Source organism: Petromyzon marinus, chromosome 16, assembly GCF_048934315.1.
Source record: "Petromyzon marinus isolate PM22_M1 ecotype Great Lakes invasive population chromosome 16, UKy_Petmar_22M1.pri1.0, whole genome shotgun sequence".
Taxonomy (NCBI): domain Eukaryota; kingdom Metazoa; phylum Chordata; class Hyperoartia; order Petromyzontiformes; family Petromyzontidae; genus Petromyzon; species Petromyzon marinus.
In genome coordinates, this window is record NC_133682.1 from 481,287 (window position 1) to 491,491 (window position 10,205).

Here is a 10,205-nt window from a genome sequence, read left to right on the forward strand (position 1 = left end):
TTTATTCCTCCTCCATCATTCCCCTCTCTCTCCTTCCTTTACCTCCCTCACCTCTTTTCCTCCACGCATCCCCTCCCTCCCCACCTCCGCACCTCCCCCTCCCTCACATCCCCTACCGGCCGCCCGTTCGTCCGGTGTTCTATCACCTTCGTAGGGACGCAAGCCCCCCCCCTCCTCCACCGCCCCCCTGCCCACTCCCAACAAGACCTTGCCAAGACAAAGCCCCGTCTTACACTTTACTATTATTGCCTCCTGACAACCCCCCCCCCCCTCCGCGAGAGTGTTTATTTGCCTTGCGTGTGCTCAGTTCTTTGTTTTGGATCGCGAGCTGCGAGCAGGAAGTTGTGGCTTTGTGCGAATCGCGGAGCGTAAACACAGCCCCCACCCTTCCCCCCCCCGCCACGCCAACTCCATTCAGGCGCACACGTACGCACGCACACAGCGCACACACATACACGCACGCACACAGCGCACACACATACACGCACGCACACAGCGCACACATACACGCACGCACACAGCGCGCACACATACACGCACGCACACATCGCACACACATACACGCACGCACACACGCACACACATACACGCACGCACACATACACGCACGCACACAGCGCACACACACGCACGCACACATCGCACACACATGCACGCACGCACGCACACATCGCACACACATACACGCACGCACGCACACATCGCACACACATACACGAACGCACACAGCGCACACACATACACGCACGCACACAGCGCACACACACGCACGCACACATCGCACACACACGCACGCACACATCGCACACGCACGCACACAGCGCACACACATACACGCACGTACACATCGCACACACATACATGCACGCACACAGCGCACACACATACACGCACGTACACATCGCACACACATACACGCACGCACACAGCGCACACACATACACGCACGCACACAGCGCACACACACGCACACACACATCGCACACACATACACGCACGCACACAGTGCACACACACACACGCACACATCGCACACGCACGCACACAGCGCACACATACACGCACGCACACATCGCACACACATACACGCACGCACACATCGCACACACATACACGCACGCACACACGCGCACACGCGCACACATACACGCACGCCAGCAAACACGTCACAGACACACGCGCACACACGCGCACATAGAGGCCAAAGATCGCCTCCCCCCCCCCCTATAATCTTAACAGACAGTTGGGGCAAGGGTTGCTTGTGAGCACCTATGAAGGCCAATACGGAACACACACTCGCACACTTGCACACACACACACACTCGCACACTTGCACACACACACTCACACAATTGCACACGCACACTTGCACATGCACACTTGCACACACACTCACACACTTGCACACACACGCACACTTGCACACACACACTCGCACACTTGCACACACACACTCGCACATTTGCACACACACACTCGCACACTTGCACACACACACTCGCACACTTGCACACACACACTTGCACACACAACACACAACCGCCGTTCGCCACTAATTGGCGGTGACGTCACCACGACGCTTGTGCCAGGCCATGTGCACCTTGAGGCAACGTGAAGTGTCGAACGCCCGCGGGCAGGAGGTCACGGGGCAGACCCAGGTGCCACGGGTCGACTGACTAAGATGACTGGCTGATGCACCGCCTGTGCCCCCTACTGTGCCAACTTGCTGTGCTTTAGCCACCCGGCGCTCCGCTCGTTGTTGTGAGCGTCGCTCCTCCGCCCTCAGTTGTTGTTGGAGGGCGACTGCCTCCAACTACCCAGTAGCGTCCTTCACGAGCCTCCTTCACAGAGGCCGATCTTGACACCGCTGGTACCAGTCATCGCCAAGTCCACTCAGCTCCACGTCCTCCTGTACCACATCACTCCATCTCTTCTCTAGCCCGTGCCGCGCCCGTTTAGCCCCCTCGATCCGGCCGAACAAAAGCTGTTTCGGCATGCGGTGGCTGGGCATGCGGGCTACATGACCCAGCCAACGCAGCCTTGCCTGTCGGAGGAGCTCACCGATGAGACCTTGCCCAGATCTTTCAAGGATTTGTGAGCTCCTCACACAATCCAGCCTGGTTAAACCCAGGATGGATCGTCGGCAGGCCAGCCAAAATGTTTCCAACCGGCGAAGATGCTCCATTAAGGGGGTCCACGTTTCGCAAGCGTAGAGAAGGGAGGGAATGACCTTGGCCGAGAAGACCTGAAGCTTAGTGCGGAGCGACAGACCAGGTAGCTTCCACATAGCGTTACGCAACCGATGAAAAGATATTGCCGCTCGACTGATTCGGAGTGAGACCTCTGCTGTTAAACTGGAGCCGGTCTAAGCACACTGCCCAGGTATGGAAAACTCTCCACTCTCTCCACAACTGCCCCATCACCGATTGGGAGTTGTGGGGGTGGTGTGTCCGATGGTACAAAATACCCAGGCAGGTGCTTAGTTTTGGTGGGGCTGATGGTAAGGCCCCATCTCTTAGTGGCACGCTCCAGTCTCAGCAGCAGCGTCTCCAACTCCTCCTCTGAATGAGCAGCTATTACCAAATCATCAGCATAAATAACGTGGTTGAGCAATAGGGAGCCATCCCTTGACCGCACCCGGGCATCGATCAGCCTCCCATTATATCTGTACCAAATGGAGATTCCCCCGGTACAGCTATTGAAGACTTCACGAACTACGTGGTCAAAATAGATGTTAAATAATGTGGGAGCCAGAGGACATCCCTGTCGCACCCCAAGGTGTACAGGGAATGGCTCTGACTCCCGGTCACGTAGTTTTACCCGGGCCCGCTCACCATCATGAAGGTCCTTAATGATCGTGAGCAGAGGGTCAGGGACTCTAAAAGCACGAAGAACAACCCAGAGCCCAGGCCTACTGATGGTATCGTAGGCCTTGACCAGGTCAATAAAGCAGAGATGTAGGTCTTGTTGGAATTCCATACACCTCTGCTGTAGCAGATGGACAGAAAATATGGCATCTGTGCAGGACCGCCCTTTCCTGAAACCGCATTGGGGCTCCGCAAGCCTCTCCTCAGCGTGCCTGGCGAGGCGATGTTGAATAATCCTTGCCAGGACCTTTCCCGGCACACTGAGGAGTGAGATGCCCCTGTAGTTGTTACAGTCTGTGCGGCCACCAGGGCATCCTTCCAATCCTGCGGAACCCGTCCATTGGTCCAGACTGTTGTTATGATGTCATATAGGGTAGTCTGTGCACAAACGCCACCCTCCCTCAGCATTTCGCTTGGGAGATCATCTCTGCCCGCTGATCTGCAAACCTGTTCCTGGGGGTCGGAGATTGGATCACCATTTTTTCCCCTAATGATGGTAATATGTGTGGCGCCGCAGGTTACTTTTTTGATGGAGTTAAATAGAGTTTTGTAATCGCGGGCCACTGAGGCAGACTCCATCTCCTCAGCAACCTGCGACCACCACCCATCCTTGCAGCGCCTCACGGATCTCCGAACCTCCGAGCGAAGGCTGCGGTAAGCCTCCTCATTCTCTGACGTGGGATTCTGTAGCCGATGACAGTGGGCCTGTCGCTTTTTCTCAACCATCCTGAACACCTCCTCTGTCAGCCAGGGTCTCTGGGGAGGTCTGGACCGCGTACCAAAAGCAGCCATTGCAGCTGCATGAGTCACAGTCCTAAACTACGCCCATTTACCCTCGACATCAGGAGGAGTCGGGGACGATGCCAATCCCAGCCGCAAGCGATGATGAAATTCTCGCTTGCAACTTTCATCAGATAACTGAGACCAGGCCACTTTAGGTTGGAATGGGGTCCTGGGTGTACAGCCACCACCAGGGTGGACGAATGGCAGGCGCATCTTACAGATGACTAGTCGATGGTCAGAGGGCAGATCAGCTCCACGGTAGGTCCTGGTATCAAGGACATGGGCTCGCATCCGCTGGTCCGTCACTATGTAGTCCAGAAGATGTTCTTACTTGGACCCGGCATGCATCCATGATGTTGTGTGGATGTGCCGATGCCGGAACAGCGTTTTGGTAATTACAAGCCCATGGGCTGCACAAAAATCTAGCAGCCTCCTACCGTTGTTATTGAGCTGATCTGGCCCATGCCCTCCAATCACTCCAGACCAGGTGCCCGCATCATGACCACCTCGGGCATTAAAGTCACCCAACATGATTACTCTATCCCGAGGTGCCACTTTAGCCAGCACCTGTGACAGGAGGTCATAGAAGGCATCTGACTCATTGGCTTTGCCTGCATCCCTCCACGGATGTTCGTCTTCGGTGGGGGCATAAGTAACCACGACCACCACTCCTCGCCTCACACACTCACACACACTCACACACTCTCACACTCCACACTCACTCACACACTCACACACACACTCACATACTCACACTCTCACACACACACACTCTCATACTCACATACACTCACAAACTCTCACACACTCCACTCACACACATACTCCACTCACACACTCCACTCACACACTCCACTCACACACTCACTAACACTCTCACACTCACACACTCTCATGCTCACACTCACACACTCATACTCACACACACTCACAAACTCTCACACACTCCACTCACACACTCCACTCACACACTCCACTCACACTCACACACTCTCATACTCACACACTCATACTCACACACACTCACAAACTCTCACACACTCCACTCACACACTCCACTCACACACACTCTCACACACTCTCACTCTCACACTCTCATACTGCGGAACATCGGGACAACATACAATACCCATTCTCCAACAGAAAAGGCGCCAGGGTCGGGAATTGAACCTCTCCCCTGCTTGCTGCGCAGCACGCGCGGGTGTCACCGCGGCGCTGCCTCCACGCGGATGATGGAGCTTTTATTTTGACTTGGGGGGGGGGGGGGTCGGTGGGGCTGAGGAAGGGGGGGGGGTCTGTGTTTAACTCGAGGCGGACACGGGGTTACGGTGGTGACGGCTCTTCACATTTTCCGTTCGGAGCCTCGTTGATAGACGGCGGTGCATCTCTGGCGCGCTCTGCTTTGGCAACGGCAGCGGCCCCACGCACCCTTCCCGATGAGCCCCCCCACCCCTCCCCCCACCCCCTCCCCCCACCCCTCCCCCCTCCGCCTCCCCCAACTCCCAACCCCCCCCGCCCCGCCCCTACCTTCCCCAACCACTCGGACCCTCGCGCGCCTGGCTCCCCGCCCGCCCCCGCTTGCTTGCAGCAGCTGAAATAGTTCAGACAAAAAAGGAAATGATTCTTCCCATCGCGAAGTCGGACGCGCCTCCCACTCATCACAAGGCGGGGAATGGGGGGGGGTCAGTCCATCAATGCCAGAGGAGAGGTTTTACCTCTGGATAATGGAGGCTTTGGAAACTGCCGTCACGTAATGGTTAGCAGCAGCAGCAGCGCACCGGACTTGCAATTCAGAGGTCGCCGGATGGTTCGATGTCACCTCCTGGCGCGGTCGTTGTTTAAACAACGGGGCAATGTCGCCACCGCTCGCGGCCTCCACTGGAGTGGACTCTGACCCTTCCACGTCGATGACCAGGCGTGTCCCAAGACGTGGGAGCATTCACACCTTAACCCAAAGATAAAGAGACTTTGGGGGCAAGCGCTGTTAGCGAGTAGCACCTATGAAGGTCGGCACGGCAGTCAGAATCTTTATTTAGAGTGCAGGAGGAGGAATCCGATGAGCTATGAAGCTCTCTTTCACAGATGCCCAGTATGGGTGGTGGGTGGGCAGCACTCAGCCCGGTCGCCTTTGTCTCTCCCCAGTGCCGAGGTTGACACAGCGCACCAGCTACTCATTTGATGCTGAGTCGACCTCATCGAGGCTGTGTTGACACTGCAACTCACCATCACCACCACACTCGCCCTGCCCATCAAAGACTGTGGCGCTGAGCCCGTGCAGGCCCCTTTGTTGGACACGGGCGGCGGGAGGGGCTGAAGAAGAGCCGCACCCCCCCCCCCCCATTGTTGGTCTCCACTGCCGCACCGAGAGAGCGAACGAGCTCCACGTGGCGACGTCTGCAGTGCTCACCGCCAGGCTACCACCAGAGCAGCAGCAGCAGCATCCCTCAGGAGTTAAATCCTTTGTGGATGCAATCGCGTTTCGGCAGGGAGCGGAGGGGAGTGGAAGAGGAGGATTGGGGACGGGGGGGGATTGGCCGAGATGTTTACAGAACGTCTGCAGATTGTTTACGCGTTGTTTACAAACAAACCCGCGGTTACTGATTTGTGAAGCTCGTCACAGACAGTGTCGTGTGAATGTTGTAAACGGGGGGACGGGGTGAGTGTGGGGGCACGCTGGTGGGGGGGGGGGGGTAGCAGGGTGTGGTGGTGTTGTGGTGGTGTGTGCGGTGTGTAGTGCTGTGTGTGGTGGTGTATATGGTGTGTGGTGGTGTGTATGGTTTGTGGTGGTGTAGTTGTGTGTGGGGGTGTGTGGTGGTGTGTGGTGTGTAGTGTGTGGTGGTGTGTGGTGATGTGCTGTGTGTGGTGGTGTGTGCGGTGTGTGCGGTGTGTGGTGGTGTGCGGTGTGTAGTGTGTAGTGGTGTGTGGTGGTGTGTGGTGATGTGCGGTGTGTAGTGTGTAGCGGTGTGTAGTGGTGTGTGGTGGTGTGGTGGTGTGGTGTGTGGTGGTGTGTGGTGGTGTGTGGTGGTGTGTGGTGATGTGCGGTGTGTAGTGTGTTGCGGTGTGTAGTGGTGTGTGGTGGTGTAGTGTGGTGTATGGTGGTGTGAAGTGGTGTGTGGTGGCACAGTGGGAACCACAGCTGGCACGGTCGGGGGCATAGTTGGTACATCTGCCAGTCATCCCAGCCAACCCATGGCACCTGGGTCTTGCTCCGTGACCTCCTGCCAGCGGACCTTCGACACTTCACGGGGCCTCAAAGTGCACCTAGCATGGCACAAGCGCCGTGGTGATGTCACTAAGTGGTGAACGGCAGTGGTGTTGAACAGCAGTTATTGTTGGTGTGCGATGGGTGAGGAGCGGTGACGCAGTGGTTAGCGCATCGTGCTGCGAACGCAAATGAGTAACCCTTTGTGGTAAAGTCAACAGCAGTTGTCCTATGGATCGACTCACCCCCGCCATAGGAATGTATAATTTCCACCGCCGGCTCAGGGCTACAAAGAGAGATGAGCTCCAATGCCTCAGTGCTCATCCTAGGCGGGAAATCACTTTGGCGACAAACCTGGCGATCTGAGGTCTATTCCCATTCATGGTGAATATCGGTGACGAATATTTGAAGTGATGATGGAGCCTCCCGTAGGTTGATTCAGCCTTAAATGAGTGCCTGGTGCAATCTGTGAACATTACCACTGGAGAAACAAAAGCGGTCGGGCGTGGTGCTGGCCACCCTAGTATTTGGCTGATATAAATGTTCACGTGATGATAAGCCACTTCGTTTAGCTATGATTTGTGGCCAGGCCGCTTTGGAAGCATAGCTATATAGCTTAGTGGGCCTTACCTGGTAACATCGGTGCTCGCGAACAGCACTAGCCCCAACATCCTGTCAAAGTCTTTACGGGGGATCTTTGTCTGTTTGGTGAGTGTGTGTGTGTACGGTCTGTGCGTGTCTGTGTGTGGTTTGGGTTACAGTACACTTGGAGGGCTGTGTACTCATGTCTGTCAGTGTGTGTGTCAGTGTTTGCCGGTGCTGGCCTGCTGCAGCTGCTGCAGCTGTTGCAGCTGCTTCAGTGCGCCCCCCTTTGCCGGGGCTGGCGTCTCGGGCGATGTCACTGAGGGACGGGACAGCCTGGCTGAGTCTCAAGGCTCTTTGCAGGAGGCTCTTGCCAGCTTGTTCGCAGTAGTGGCGATGTTGCTGCTGCTGCTGCAGTGTTGATCCCCGGTGAGTCAAAGGTAGGGGGAGTTTTCAACATTGGGATGTTTGGTCAATACTGTACCGGTTATATTGGATGTTTGTGTGTGTAACCGTGTGTTAATGAGTGTGTAAATGTAAATGAACATTTCAGTAAGTGCGTCAGTGGTGAATGTGCCAGTGTTAGTGTCAGTGAGTGTGTCTGTGTGAGTGTGCTAGTGAGAGTGTGTGTCAGTGAGTGTATCTGTGTGAGTGTGTGAGTGAGAGTGTGTGTCAGTGAGTGTGTCAGTGGGGACCCGTGGCGCAGCGGTTAGCACGCTGCGCTACAAATCCAGCGACCCGAGTTAGATTCTAGTTCACGTCCAACACCAGTGACGATTATCTGAACCGGTCCTGGGCCTCCCCTAGGTCGACTCAGCCTCAAATACGTATCTGGTGCGATGTGTAAAAACATCACCACTCGGAAGATAAAGGCGGCTGAGCGTGGTGCTGGCCACCCACCCCCTCGTGTGCCGTGCCGGCCTTCACAAGTGCTAGCTAACAGCACTTGTCCCAACAGTCTGTTGAGGATATATGGGGGATCTTAGTCTTTGTGTGTCAGTGAGGGTGTGTATTGCTCTATAGCGGCGGCAGTAGCAGCAGCAGTGGCTGCCTCTCCCTGCCAGGCCTGGCCGCGCTCCGAGGATGTGGGCTCCGCGTCTGTGAAGCCGCTCACTCCGTTTCCACAACAGAGTCGTTCTTTCGGAAGCCAGGGAAGGGTGGGGAGGGGGGTGGGGAGGGGGGTGGGGAGGGGGGTGAGGGCGAGTAGGGTGAGGGGGGGGGGCTTCCTCCCAAACCCCCACCCGTGTACCCCCATGCACCGCAGGGGACTCTTTATCGCCTTGGGGCGTAGGGGGGCAGGAGCCCCCGCAGGATCACCACCGCCCCCCACAGGCAGAGCACTCCCCCCCGACACCACCTCCCGGATGGGGCCTCGCCGCGTCCCCCGCTCAGCGTGGACTCCTTCCCACTGGCACGCGGACGTCCGGGAAAGTTGCCGCTGCTCATTGGATGGGAGGGGAGGGAGGCTGAGCGGTGGTGAGCTGAGTCATCAGATCCAGGTCGTGGGATCTGGATCATGAGATCTATATCATGGGATCTGAATAATCGGATCTGAATAATAGGATCTGGATCGCAGTAAACGTGAAACTACTGGGCACAATCGGTGGCAGGGTGGTGCAGTGATACCACAGCCTCAAAGCAATAATAACGGGGGTCGATTCCAGACACCAGGCGCCTTTTTGCGTGGAGTTTGTATGTCTATACGGTCTACTCCTGGTCCTCAAGCTTCCTTCCATAGCTAAACCCACACGCAAAGTGGAGCTGGTATTTGGCTAAACCTCCCAACACTGAATCGTTACATGCACATCACTCAACTCGAATCACGCACAGCGCCCCCTACTGTGGACAACTGGGCAGGACTCTCCCGAAAAAGAGTTGAGACTGAGCGAGGCTCCCCTGGGTAATGTTGGATAATGGCTCACAGGGGTTGTCATCGCCACCAAACGATCAACTTACAAAAGTTAATAGGCTGACGTTTTAGACAATGGCCCTGCTTAAGATTAGGGTAGCTGCCAACACACGCTCTCCTACTTTTGTATATAATATCCGGCGTGAAGGACACGAGGTGGGACGTTACATCGCAGGATGGAACGGCGGCTTGGAGAGGAGGTGTATGAGGAAGAGGCCTTCATCCAGTAGCGAACGGACACCTTGAGTATTGTACGTACGTATGTTGAACTTATTTCGCACCGTATGTAGTCAACCGTAATAATCGGAGGTGCCTGGGAAGGACAATAGATGAAACACACAAAAATAGTTCTAAACAAATGAGTTTTAAATATCTAGATGATTGAAAAGTGCATAGCCTCAGTGGTTTCCTAATATCGGAAGGAAGAGCGTTACAGACGACCGTAAAAGCGCATCCGAAAGCGCGCGATGCAGTGCCCGTCTTTGTGTTGTTATTTGTGCTGGAGCACCCACTGCCAAGGTAGCAGCAGCAGTAGCATCGGCAAATATCTTTAGTTCAGAATTGAGGGAGTCCAGCGGCAGGTGCCGGGGAGGTTATGGGGGACAAGGGGGGCTGTGGGGGGAGCAGATGGCGAGCCGCTGATATTCGCGGATGAAGAAATGCGTCCTCGCGACCGCTCTCTTAAAAACAGGAAGCGGTGCATTAACTGTTCCTTAGAAGGAAAACACCCCGTGTCCGCGTTTGTTTGGAGGCAGACAGACACATGTGGAAGGGATTTGTGGAGGACAGAGGGATTGTGTCCGTGTGTGTGTGTTGCATGTGTCATGGTATGTGTGTGTGCATTGGGGGGGGGGGGGGGTGG